The sequence below is a fragment of the Cherax quadricarinatus genome, chromosome 50, assembly GCF_038502225.1.
Source record: "Cherax quadricarinatus isolate ZL_2023a chromosome 50, ASM3850222v1, whole genome shotgun sequence".
In the NCBI taxonomy this organism is placed as follows: domain Eukaryota; kingdom Metazoa; phylum Arthropoda; class Malacostraca; order Decapoda; family Parastacidae; genus Cherax; species Cherax quadricarinatus.
Window position 1 is genome coordinate 10,621,897 of NC_091341.1, and position 15,000 is coordinate 10,636,896.

The following is a 15,000-nucleotide window of genomic DNA, read 5'->3' on the forward strand; positions in this document are numbered from 1 at the left end:
AAACGCCATTAACATTATGAGCAACAGCATCATCAGAAGCAGTAGCATATCAAACAGTTGTAGCAGCATGAGTGGCAGCGTCAGTGAAAACAGGAGTAGTAATAACAGCATAAGCAGCAACTGTAGCAACAGGAGGAACACTAGCAGCAACAGTAACAGTAGAAACAGCAGCAGGAGCAACAAAAGCAGGGAAAGTGGAAAGAGTAACAGTAACAAAAGCAGGAGCAACAACAGCAGCAGTAGTAATAACATCGAGTACCAGCGATTGCAAGTATAACGGTAACATCAGTACCAGCAATTGATAGTATAACGGTAACATCAGTACCAGCAATTGCAAGTATAACGGTAACATCAGTACCAGCAATTGATAGTATAACGGTAACATCAGTACCAGCAATTGTAAGTATAACGGCAACATCAGTACCAGTAATTGCAAGTATATCGGTAACATCGGTAGCAGCAGTTGTAAGTATAACGGTAACGTCAGTAACAGCAGGAGCAGCAACAATATAGCAAAGGTAAGAGTTTTTTATACATCACTAGGAGCAGCAACAGTAACGAATCTAGAAGCAGCAGCATCAACAGCAGTAACAGCAGCAGCAGTAATAGCAGCAGTAGCAGGCTACGGTTAGTGTGTCGTTCAGAGAACCAGCTGATCCAGCACTAATAGACGTTCCGTGTGTAGCGCAATGGAATGTGGCCGAGGATTGCATTGCCGTGTTGTATTTAGCCTGTCAATGTCTGTCTTTGGGCCTGTCTATCGGCCAGTACGAAGCGATCAACCACTTGCACTGTTTCTGTCTCATTCGAGGAGGGTTGGGGGTGAAGGATTCAAGTGCTGTCGTCAGAGTGTACCGATACGTTGGCTTTCACTGATATGTTTGGCTTTTTCTCTCTAGTGCACGCTGTCTGACATTCGTATGTCTCTTCCCACCTCAACACACTCAAATACACAGGCACATATATACACAAGCAGTGAGGGAGAAGAACAGACAAAGCTTACCACATGGCTAGAAGCATCTCACAAACAACGAAAAAGATACAGCAGTGCATGTAAACTCAACAGAAGCTCAATGAACCGAATAACGTCCGGACGCTTACGTCAAGCCCTAAAATAAGGTTGACGTTTGGAACTTGTCAAATAAAAGCATTCAGACGTATTTGTACAAAAGTTCAAGGAAATCTTGAATACACTACACCGGCGTGGAGCCCACACTTTATTTAAAGCAAGAAAATCTAAGAGTTAGAAATGCTTACAACACTGACATTCGAGATGAGAAAAGGAAAGTCAGGCGGAGTAAAATGTGAGTACTAGACTTCACGATGCTTGAAGAATGAAGACTCCGTCATGACATGAAACTCTTCGATAAACAGACAGGGTAGATAGGCTTTACTTTGAGGGAAACCGGAACGAGGGAGGACAGGCACTGAGTACCCACAAAACTGTCACACTGAAGAAGACACTTCTCCAGCATCAAAGCACATTTTTTCAAACTTTTCTTAAGAAAACAACACTCTAGATACAACCCCACGTCTGGCTTCGCCACACGTGGGTCTTCTGTTGTCTGCTGTGCCAGTTAATTATAAGTTAATGCAGAATATTACACGTCAACCTGACGGAGAGTAAGTGTTAAAGTTTGGTTAAATGTTAAATAAGCAAATCAGACGAAATTTCACGCTCTGACTGGAGAACAGGTTTCTAAGCATCAGGAAGGTGGAGCACACAGCGTAACACCAGGAAACAGATACAAGCAATACGTTCAAAATGTAATAGATCAGAATCACATCCACTAGATCAACGTTAATTAACAATATGATCGGAGCGTAACCAGCTCAAAACACAAACTACGTCAGAGACTCAACGTTGTCACAATATCATTCCTGACGACATCCTTTGGCGAATAAAAACACACAGAATAATGAGATCCTTTATCGACAACGTCTCGCCCCCACACTAGGCTTTATAAAGTCGCAAACAGATCTGCCTAAGGAGAGAATGTGCGTATGTATAGTGAATATAGTGACATGGAGTCAGAGGTGTACTGAAGCCGACGTCTTGGGTTGATTAATGACAGGATGGGCGAACATGGCTGAGATGAGGTTGGCTTTGAGATGAACCTAGTTAGCTTGGGCCACTCGACATGCTGCAGTGTCCCTAGATACTGTGACATACTGCTATGTGGGATAACGATCAAGAAGCTTCTTGGCAAGAGGTTCATCAGTGTTGTAGAAGCAGTTGTTCTGGCTGAAGTTGTTTGACATGCTGATTAGTGCATCTTGAATCCGGCATTTCGAAGACTGGCCAGTCCTGATTGAGTACTGATGTTAGGCTTATCTGGTTTCCAGAAGTTTACCAGCTTATCCAAAATATGAAAGAGGGCAAAGAGTACATGGGACCTTGTAAACACTATCCCACTATTAGAAGGTGTGTTCTTAATCTGCGTTTCACTGTCCCATTGTTTTAGAAGACAATATTTATACTGAACTTTTTTAGTGTCTCACGCAGGCTGAACAAATTTTTACTGTAGGGTATACTCAGTATATTTTTCATGTCATGCATTTCTTTAGGTTCAGTCCTGTAGAAAATCTTCATGGCTGAAATAGGGCCTTCTCAACAAAATCTCTGGAATATCTCAGTTTTGTGGCTATGATGAATATCTTTTGATTCCATCTAAATACGCTGGATAAAGAAAATTCTCCTTTTAACCCTAGACTTATCACTGGCATAATAGTGAATGTATGACAACACAGTTGACTTCCGGAGATGTGTGAAAGTACTTGAGCTGAAGATTTTTATCCTCATTAAGATCGCCTGTATGAGGGTACATTGCGCACATATATATATATATATATATATATATATATATATATATATATATATATATATATATATATATATATATATATATATATATATATATGTGTGTGTGTGTGTATATATATATATAATATATATATATATATATATATATATATATATATATATATATATATATATATATATATATATATATAAAATATTTTGCTCCATAAGATATATATATATATATATATATATATACAATATATATATATATATTTTTTACATATATATATATATATATATATATATATGCATTTACCAAACTGCGGCAGGCCAGGGTTGAACCCCACGGCACATTGTCCCACCTCATGAGACAACACAACGTACATGTCACCTTATCCACACAGCCATATATATGTATAATTTATTTTCTTTTAAAAGAGGTGCAGCTAGATTCCTCATGGTTAGAAATAGATTTTGGGGAGATGTTCTAATTATTATCATCGAGAGGAAACTGAATAATCTGAGGGGGGAAGAGGGAGGGAGGGAGGAGGAGGAGGAGGTGTGGAGGGGAAGAAGGAAGCAGACAGGCAACTGATAATGTCATTTTGTACCTACGATGTCTTGCACATTCTCTCAAGGCGTCTGACACTGCCAAGGCTAATATATTTTCTGACTTGTACCCTTCTTTAACAGCCCAAAACTTAGTGAATACGATGAGTGCTTGAATTTTTTTAATAAAAGCAGTCAAACTCATCAGCGAAAAGTATCGATGGGATCAAGCAACGTAGCCAGACTGAGTTTGAGAACAGTAGTTTTCAAGGAAACACTAATAGTATTTACTGCAGTTCCTAAATTTGGTGTGTGTGTGTGTGTGTGTGTGTGTGTGTGTGTGTGTGTGTGTGTGTGTGTGTGTGTGTGTGTGTGTGTGTGTGTGTCTGTCTGTCTGTCTGTCTGCCTGTCTGTCTGTGTGTGTCTGTGTCTGTGTGTGGAGGGAAGACACTGCATTCACGATTCCAAGAGTATTGAAAGGAGTATTTCATTGAGATACCCTCGAAGTCTTTTCAAACAAACCAGCTTCTCCTGAAGACCAAAGATTTGGGGCTTGCGCGAAGAGTTGGGAAAGATATTTACCAAAGGCTTTTCAAGTTAAGCTCGAGGCCAGTCTTCATGCGTGTGAGGTCAGGTGCATTTAGCAAGCACCGAGAGAATGCAAATCTTTCTAGCGTTTGATCAAACCCCTAGCGAGGTATTCACGCCTTGGTCACTGATAAAAGGCCAGGTCATTGTTCCAAGCTCCGCTCGGGAAATACAATCCTCCTCAATGTCCAGAAGAAGCCATAAATCAGGAACCTGAGCAAGTTTTCGCGTCAAGAGACATTCTCAAAGTTGTCCTCCATCGAGCGGAAGTTGGCCAGTGCTGGTGTGAACAGCGCCCAAGTGCTCAACTCCTGCCTTCTCTGTCACACTTTTGTTTTTCAACTTATGGGTCACGGCGGGAGAAGCAAGTTCTCTCGAAATATAGCAGTTTCTCACTCATGATACCAAGTTTGAATCGTACCGCTTTACTCTCCAACTTTTCTTACCGATGTAGGAAATAATTTATAATATAATGTAATATAGTATATAATAATATATAATTAATTAATAATTAGACACGATTCGGTCATTACGCGATCGGAGACGCAAATTCCTGTATCCCATAACAATGTACCTGGAGTTTACCTGGAGAGAGTTCCGGGGGTCAACGCCCCCGCGGCCCGGTCTGTGACCAGGCCTCCTGGTGGATCAGAGCCTGATCAACCAGGCTGTTGTTGCTGGCTGCACACAAACCAACGTACGAGCCACAGCCCGGCTGATCAGGAACTGACTTTAGGTGCTTGTCCAGTGCCAGCTTGAAGACTGCCAGGGGTCTGTTGGTAATCCCCCTTATGTGTGCTGGGAGGCAGTTGAACAGTCTCGGGCCCCTGACACTTATTGTATGGTCTCTTAACGTGCTAGTGACACCCCTGCTTTTCATTGGGGGGATGGTGCATCGTCTGCCAAGTCTTTTGCTTTCGTAGTGAGTGATTTTCGTGTGCAAGTTCGGTACTAGTCCCTCTAGGATTTTCCAGGTGTATATAATCATGTATCTCTCCCTCCTGCGTTCCAGGGAATACAGGTTTAGGAACTTCAAGCGCTCCCAGTAATTGAGGTGTTTTATCTCCGTTATGCGCGCCGTGAAAGTTCTCTGTACATTTTCTAGGTCGGCAATTTCACCTGCCTTGCAAGGTGCTGTTAGTGTGCAGCAATATTCCAGCCTAGATAGAACAAGTGACCTGAAGAGTGTCATCATAGGCTTGGCCTCCCTAGTTTTGAAGGTTCTCATTATCCATCCTGTCATTTTTCTAGCAGATGCGATTGATACAATGTTATGGTCGTTGAAGGTGAGATCCTCCGACATGATCACTCCCAGGTCTTTGACGTTGGTGTTTCGCTCTATTTTGTGGCCAGAATTTGTTTTGTACTCTGATGAAGATTTAATTACCTCATGTTTACCATATCTGAGTAATTTAAATTTCTCATCGTTGAACTTCATATTGTTTTCTGCAGCCCACTGAAAGATTTGGTTGATGTCCGCCTGGAGCCTTGCAGTGTCTGCAATGGAAGACACTGTCATGCAGATTCGGGTGTCATCTGCAAAGGAAGACACGGTGCTGTGGCTGACATCCTTGTCTATGTCGGATATGAGGATGAGGAACAAGATGGGAGCGAGTACTGTGCCTTGTGGAACAGAGCTTTTCACCGTAAGCAAAATTAATAGCATAAGTTCGTAATGTGGTTAAATATCAGAGTTTAAAGTTTAAAGCCGATCAAAAGACGCGTTCGCAGGTTATCACCTGGAAACTAATATCAGAATTTCTTCAATAAAGATTGCAAATTAGAATCCTGATTGGCTGAAAGCCAATCAGAGGAGACCTCTCTGAATATCTCAGGCTAATATTCCAAAATATACTACCACTTAAAGTTTCAAGTTTGTCAGAAGTTGAATTTTCGAGTAATTAACATTGAAAGTTTGAAGACGATCGAATGAGGCTTTTATAAATTATCACATGAAACAAGTATTTAAACTGTTCCATTTTTTCGGTAAATAAGGCAGATTGGCGCTTATACAGCTTCAGATCCATCCTAATCTTTCTTTAAGTACGATACATCATTTTAAGTTAAGGTTTAAAGTCGATCTGAAGGGGCATTCTCGAGCTGTTGCACGAAAACCAATTTGTTTCCTAAAAGTGGTTTACTAAAACTTGCAGAACCGCGCATGCGTGCCGCGTACGCACCACACACACACACACACACACACACACACACACACACACACACACACACACACACACACACACACACACACACACACACACACACACACACACACACACACACACACACACACACACACACACACACACATACACACACACACACACACACACACACACACACACACACACACACACACACACACAGCAGACAACATCTTTCCGTGGTCCTTAGAGAGGGAGCAGAGACGCTGTGTGTGCCACTGACCACAATTTTCAACACATCCCTTGAAACTGGACAATTACCCGAGGTATGGGTATGTAGTCCCCATTTTTAAGAAAGCAGACAGAAACGAGGCATTAAACAACAGACCAGTGTCACTGACGTGCATAGTATGCAAAGTCATAGAGAAGATTATCAGGATAAGAGTAGTGGATCACCTAGAACGGAACAAGCTTATAAACGACAACCAGCACGGATTCAGGGAAGGAAAATCCTGTGTCACACACCTACTGGAGATTTATGACAAGGTAACAGAAGTAAGACACGAGAGAGGGGTGGGTAGATTGCATGTTCTTTGGACTGCAAGAAGTCCTTCGACACAGTTCCTCACAAGAGATTAGTGGAAAAGCTACAGGATCAGGCACGTATAACAAAAAGGGCACTGCAATGGATGAGAGAATACCTGACAGGGAGGCAACAACGAGTCATGGTACGTGACGAGGTGTCAGAGTGCGCGCCTGCAACGAGCGGGGTTCCACAGGGGTCAGTCCTATGACCAGTGCAATTTTTGGTATATGTGAATGACATGACAGAAGGGATAGACTCAGAAGTGTCCCTGTTTGCAGATGATGCGAAGTTAATAAGGAGAATTAAATCGGATGAGGATCAATTAGGACTACAGAAGAGACTGGGATAGTCCAACAACTGGCTCCTCGAATTTAACCCCACCAAATGCAAAGTTATGAAGATAGGGGAAGGACAAAGAAGACCGCAGACAGAATTTAGGGTAGGTGGCCAAAGACTGCTAACCTCTCTCAAGAAAAAGGATCATGGGGTGAGTATAAAACCGAGCATATCTCCTGAGGCGCACATCAACCAGATAACTGCTGCAGCATATGGGCGCCTTGCAAACCTGAGAATAGCGTTCCAATACCTCGGTAGGGAATTGTTCAAGACTCTGTACACCGTGTACGTCAGACCCATACTGGCGTATGCAGAGCCAATTTGGAACCCACACCTGGTAAAGCACGTCATGATATTAGACAAAGTGCAAAAGTTTGCAATAAGACTAGTTCCAGAGCTAAGGGAAATGTCTTATGAAGAAAGGTTAAAGGAAATTGGTCTGACGACACTGGAAGACATGAGGGTTACGGAAGACATGATAACGACATACCAAATACTGCGAGGAATTGACAAAGTGCACAGAGACAAGGTGTTCCAGAGATGGGACACAGAAACAAGGGGTCACAATTGAAAGTTGAAGATTCAAATAAGTCGAAGGGATGTTAGGAAGTATTTCTTTAGTCATAGAGTTGTCAGGCAGTGGAATAGTCTGGCAAGTGACATAGTGGAGGCAGGAACCATACATAGCTTTAAGACGAGGTTTGATGAAGCTCATGGAGCAGGGAGAGATAGGACCCAGTGGCGATCAGTGAAGAGGCGGGGCCAGGAGCTATGACTCGACCCCTGCAACCACATATAGGTGAGTACACTCTGTCTATCTCTCTCTCTCTCTCTCTCTCTCTCTCTCTCTCTCTCTCTCTCTCTCTCTCTCTCTCTCTCTCTCTCTCTCTCTCTCTCTCTCTCTCTCTCTGTCAGGAAACTTTTAGGAAACACACACAATGTAAAAGTTTGAAGCCTACCAGAAAATTCGTTCTCCAGTCATCGCACAGTAATAAAAACATTCTCAGTTGGCAATTTGAATGTAGACAGCCTAAACACATCTTTGATGAGTCCCAAGAGTTTTTCTCCTCTAGCAGCCCGGCCATGGGTCAAGCTTGTCAGGTGCTTGCCTGGCCAACCAGGCTGTTGCTGCTGGAGGCCCACTGCCCCACATATCCATCACAGCCTGGTTGATCTGGCACCTGGTGAAGATACTTGTCCAGTTTCCTCTTGAAGACTTCAATACTTGTTCCAACAGTGTTTGTGATATTCTTTAGTCTGATATCCTTTAGTCTGATATCCTGTAGTCTGATATCCTTCGGTATGATATCCTTTAGTCTGACATCCTTCAGTATGATATCCTTTAGTCTGATATCCTTCGGTATGATATCCTTTAGTCTGATATCCTTTAGTCTGATATCCTTTAGTCTGATATCCTTCGGTATGATATCCTTTAGTCTGATATCCTGTAGTCTGATATCCTTCGGTATGATATCCTTTAGTCTGATATCCTTCAGTATCATATCCTTTAGTCTGATATCCTTCAGTATGATATATTTTAGTCTGATATCCTTGGGTATGATATCCTTTAGTCTGATATCCTTCAGTATGATATCTTTTAGTCTGATATCCTTCGGTATGATATCCTTTAGTCTGATATCCTTCGGTATGATATCCTTTAGTCTGATATCCTTCGGTATGATATCCTTTAGTCTGATATCCTCTAGCCTGACATCCTTTAGCATGATATCCTTTAGTCTCCAAAAATGCAGCAGACATTAAAGATTACTATTGATCATTCTAAACTCTCACATGGCAATGGTTGCATGAAAGTTTGAAGTCGATTAGATGAGGCATTCTTGAGTTATAAACGAAATTTTTGAAAAGAAAAAAAATAGAAAAAATCAGGCAAACACGATTTAAAAAAATAGTTCTAAAAATTATATAAAAAAATTAAACTTACAAAATAGAGTAATAGAGAAAAAATAATGTATAACATATTTTTATATAATAGTGAATGATTATTTAGTGTCATATATGATGAGTGACCAGACTTGTTGATGAGTGACCAGACTTGTTGATGAGTGACCAGACTTGTTGATGAGTGACCAGACTTGTTGATGAGTGACCAGACTTGTTGATGAGTGACCAGACTTGTTGATGAGTGACCAGCCTTGTTGATGAGTGACCAGACTTGTTGATGAGTGACCAGCCTTGTTGATGTGTGACTAGACTTGTTGATGAGTGACCAGACTTGTTGATGAGTGACCAGACTTGTTGATGAGTGACCAGACTTGTTGATGAGTGACAAGCCTTGTTGATGAGTGACCAGTCTTGTTGATGAGTGACCAGACTTGTTGATGAGTGACCAGACTTGTTGATGAGTGACCAGACTTGTTGATGAGTGACCAGATTTGTTGATGAGTGACCAGACTTGTTGATGAGTGACCAGACTTGTTGATGAGTGACCAGACTTGTTGATGAGTGACCAGACTTGTTGATGAGTGACCAGACTTGTTGATGAGTGACCAGACTTGTTGATGAGTGACCAGACTTGTTGATGAGTGACCAGACTTGTTGATGAGTGACCAGACTTGTTGATGAGTGACCAGACTTGTTGATGAGTGACCAGCCTTGTTGATGAGTGACCAGACTTGTTGATGAGTGACCAGCCTTGTTGATGTGTGACTAGACTTGTTGATGAGTGACCAGACTTGTTGATGAGTGACCAGACTTGTTGATGAGTGACAAGCCTTGTTGATGAGTGACCAGTCTTGTTGATGAGTGACCAGACTTGTTGATGAGTGACCAGACTTGTTGATGAGTGACCAGACTTGTTGATGAGTGACCAGACTTGTTGATGAGTGACCAGATTTGTTGATGAGTGACCAGACTTGTTGATGAGTGACCAGACTTGTTGATGAGTGACCAGACTTGTTGATGAGTGACCAGACTTGTTGATGAGTGACCAGACTTGTTGATGAGTGACCAGATTTGTTGATGAGTGACCAGACTTGTTGATGAGTGACCAGAATTGTTGATGAGTGACCAGACTTGTTGATGAGTGACCAGAATTGTTGATGAGTGACCAGACTTGTTGATGAGTGACCAGACTTGTTGATGAGTGACCAGACTTGTTGATGAGTGACCAGACTTGTTGATGAGTGACTAGACTTGTTGATGAGTGACCAGACTTGTTGATGAGTGTCCAGACTTGTTGATGAGTGACCAGACTTGTTGATGAGTGACCAGACTTGTTGATGAGTGCCCAGACTTGTTGATGCGTGCCCAGACTTGTTGATGAGTGTCCAGACTTGTTGATGAGTGACCAGACTTGTTGATGAGTGACCAGACTTGTTGATGAGTGTCCAGACTTGTTGATGAGTGACCAGACTTGTTGATGAGTGTCCAGACTTGTAGATGAGTGTCCAGACTTGTTGATGAGTGTCCAGACTTGTAGATGAGTGTCCAGACTTGTTGATGAGTGACCAGTCTTGTTGATGAGTGACCAGACTTGTTGATGAGTGACCAGACTTGTTGATGAGTGACAAGCCTTGTTGATGAGTGACCAGTCTTGTTGATGAGTGACCAGTCTTGTTGATGAGTGACCAGACTTGTTGATGAGTGACCAGTCTTGTTGATGAGTGACCAGTCATGTTGATGAGTGACCAGTCATGTTGATAGGTGACAAGCCTTGTTGATGAGTGACCAGTCTTGTTGATGAGTGACCAGACTTGTTGATGAGTGACCAGACTTGTTGATGAGTGACAAGCCTTGTTGATGAGTGACCAGTCTTGTTGATGAGTGACCAGTCTTGTTGATGAATGACCAGACTTGCTGATGAGTGATCAGCCTTGCTGATGAGTGACCAGTCTTGTTGATGAGTGACCAGTCTTGTTGATGAGTAACCAATCATGTTGATGAGTGACAAGTCATGTTGATGAGTGACCAGTCTTGTTGATGAGTGACGAGCATTGAGTAACCAGCCTTGCTGATGGGTGACGAGCCTTGAGTAACCAGCCTTGTTGATGAGTGACCAGTCTTGATGAGTGACCAGCCTTGTTGATGAGTGACCAGCCTTGTTGAATGACCAATCTTGTTGATGAGTGACCAGCCTTGAATGACCAGCCTTATTGATGAGTCAGTCTTCAGCCTTGTTGACGAGTCGGTCAACAGCCTTGTTGATGAGTTACCAGCCTTTTTGAGTGACCAGACTTTTTGAGCGACCAGACTTTTTGAGTGACCAGACTTTTTGAGTGACCAGACTTTTTGAGTGACCAGACTTTTTGAGTGACCAGACTTTTTGAGTGACCAGACTTTTTGAGTGACCAGACTTTTTGAGCGACCAGACTTTTTTGAGCGACCAGACTTTTTGGGTGATCAGAGTTTTTGAGTGACCAGACTTTTTGAGTGACCAGACTTTTTGAGTGACCAGACTTTTTGAGTGACCAGACTTTTTGAGTGACCAGACTTTTTGGGTGATCAGAGTTTTTGAGTGACCAGACTTTTTGAGTGACCAGACTTTTTGAGTGACCAGACTTTTTGAGTGACCAGACTTTTTGAGTGACCAGACTTTTTGAGTGACCAGACTTTTTGAGTAACCAGACTGTGTGATGACTTGGCCAGTTACTAACTTACAGTATAACAACGCTAATATATACGATTATATCTTAAGGGTTGTAACAAAGATATAATTCCTGCAGATAAACGTATTTGCTGCTGCACATGATAATCCTCAATATAATTCATGTCGATTATATATTATTAACTCTTTAGCTCTTTAATAATAATTCCTGCTAAATGATAGGATTATACAGTCACGTGTGTGTGTGTGTGTGTGTGTGTGTGTGTGTGTGTGTGTGTGTGTGCAATAAGGACTAATAATTTGCATCGTTGCTAATTATCACATGGTTTATTTAGTTTTAATTATTTAAGTTACCTTGAAGAGGTTTAACCTGACCTCTACTGACCTGGCTTTGAGTAAAACGTTTGATTTTGGTAGATTTGATTCTGAAGAGTTTGACATCCACTGTTTTCATTATTTTCAACTTTTCTCTGGATGATAATTGACTTGGGGGAGCGAATTGTACTGTCTTGTAGTCCAGTGTTGGTTTGGGGAATTATTCTGTCTTGTAGTCAAGCGTTGGGTTTGAGGAATTGTTCTGTCTTGTAGTCCAGCTTTGGTGTGGGGAATTATTCTGTCTCGTAGTCCAGCTTTGGTTTGAGGAATTGTTCTGTCATGTAGTCCAGCGTTGGTTTGGGAAATTGTTTTGTCTTGTAGTCAAGCGTTGGTTTGGGGAATTGTTCTGTCTTGTAGTCAAGCGTTGGTTTGGGGAATTATTCTGTCTTGTAGTCCAGCGTTGGTTTGGGAAATTGTTTTGTCTTGTAGTCAAGCGTTGGTTTGTGGAATTTTGTCTTGTAGTCAAGCGTTGGTTTGGGGAATTGTTCTGTCTTGTAGTGCAGCGTTGGTTTGGGGAATTATTTTGTCTTGTAGTGCAGCGTTGGTTTGGGGAACTGTTCTGTCTTGTAGTCCAGCGTTGGTTTGTGGAATTTTGTCTTGTAGTCAAGCGTTGGTTTGGGGAATTGTTCTGTCTTGTAGTCCAGCGTTGGTTTGGGGAATTATTCTGTCTTGTAGTCCAGTGTTGGTTTGGGGAATTGTTTTGTCTTGTAGCCGAGCGCAAGCTTGGAGATTCTGAGTGAGTATTATACATTTGGTAACGTTGCTTGCTCAAAGAACTTTGAAGAACAATGTCATACTTTATAAAAATCAAGATTGCTAAACAAAGCTGTAATTCTCAAGGCGAATAAGAAACTGAGTCATGTGTCCTCTTAGCCTTGGCGAACTTTCTACTTCTTTTTGAATTTCGTTCTCATGGTTTGAATCCTCTGGATTTTGTCTTCCTGTTTCGTCCTCCTCATCTCCTCTGCCTCTTAATTTTCTCTTTGCTCATATTCCATCTCGATATTCTCGTGGCCTATTGTTTCGTTTATTCCTTCTATTGTCGCTTCTTTGTTCTTTCGTTATCCATACACCTCCCACACACACACACACACACACACACACACACACACACACACACTCACATCTAATCAAGAAACTGGAAGACATGAAGAGGTTTGCAACAGTACTTTCAGTCTGGTGTTGCAGTTTGTTATTGTGGTTCTGTCTTGCAGTCACGTCTCCTGGACTCCTCTCGCCGTTTCCAGTCCCTTTTTGAAGTCAATTTTAGTGAGCTTTCACTACCATCTATTCATCACAACTTTTCCTGTAAACACATTCTCTCTCATTTTTCTGGTACTATTCTCCATTTGATGAGCTGCAGTCACATTTTTAATGCCTTGCTAATTAACTTCATTGTTCGGCGCTCATAGCAATTTTGACTTTCTTTGGCAAATGAATTAGAATTCGAAAAACATTCTGAAAAGTCGCCCTTTTTTTGTCAAATGGTATTAATAAAAATTAAATGAAGTATTTGTCACTATTGCCAAGTAAAACATGGGGAAAATGTTTAAAGTGCAAAGTTTCAGATTCCTGCGGTTCGTTCAAACTTTTCATTCGTAGTTTTTCGTGGCCAGATGTTTAGTATTTTTTTTAACTACAGTCATAACACGGCTATTTGTGACTGTGACTGTAAACGAGTGAGCGCTCTAAACCTGGCCTTACACGTGGCCGAGACTGTGTTTACTAGTTAACCTCATTGCCCCTGTCATACCTATTCTGAAAGCTGTGCGCATGTGTGAATGTGTAAATTTGTGGCTATGTTAGGTAAAATGACACAAGTGCAACTAATGCCACAAAAAAGAGATGTAGCATAGGCTACACATGTGTTCTTTTAAGTAACATATTGTCTGTAACTCTACCAACATTATTACAAACCATGCCACGGGCGGGGTTAGAACCCGCGATCAGAGAATCATAAAACTCCAAACCGACTCGTTAGCCACTGAGGCAGCTAGCGGGTTCTAACCCCGCCAGTGTTATGGTTTGTTTACAATCGTGTCATTACGATTTCGTGAGGCAACATTATTACAAGTTTGTGAGTATTGGCTGTTGATCTACACTCCTGCCATCTCGTGAAATATTCGTGCGAATAAAGACTTCGTTCTGCTTAATTCGGTTCATATCAGACATACGTTAACGAGGACGGTCTGATATATATAGTATTTTATAACGTTATAAATAGGTTTGCTGGTCTGCTATGTATGTTAATTGGCTAGTTATCACTACCAAAAAAAAATTGGATAGCTTCATGAGTGATTTGCAGCCGTTGATATAAGATATTAGTTTATACTTACCTCTGTCTTATAAGTGACTTCGCTAAACAGCTTGAATTATTGGAAACTAGAATTCAGTATTAATTCAGAACTATCGCACAATTAGGATAAACGAAAAACGGCGTTTCGGTTCATCTTGGGCTATAATAACGTTCACTTGTGACCAAAATGTCGTTTCAGTTCCTATTCCAAATTGGGCTGTGAGTTCATTAGATCAAATTTGATATTAATTATTCTTACCACGATATTGTGACTATTATTCAACTTTTATTGTGATTATTATTCAACTTTTATTGTGATTATTATTCAACTTTTATTGTGATTATTATTCAACTTTTATTGTGATTATTATTCAGTATTAATCTTGACACTGTTGTTATACTCACAAATAAAAGGAATAATCCCACGTGGGTTACTCTGAGAAACTAATTTTTAATATATTCAAATAGGGAAAAAAAGTTTGACAAAAGTCAAAAAACTTTTCTGTTTGCTATCATGAAAGGCTTGTCCTAAGTCACTTGTGTTGAGGGAACTTAACGCGCGCTCAAGTTAGCGAACAAATTATGCACAACTTTGCGTAAAAATACCGCAACATCGAGCAGACGTAATTTAAAAAGGCTCTGCGAGAACCTTGGAAAATAATAACAAGGAATATGTTGTGTTTATTGCTCTCCTGCACTTCTCTAGCAGCTCGTTGATGCTGCCATGTTTTGTTCTGCTCTCTCTCTCTCTCTCTC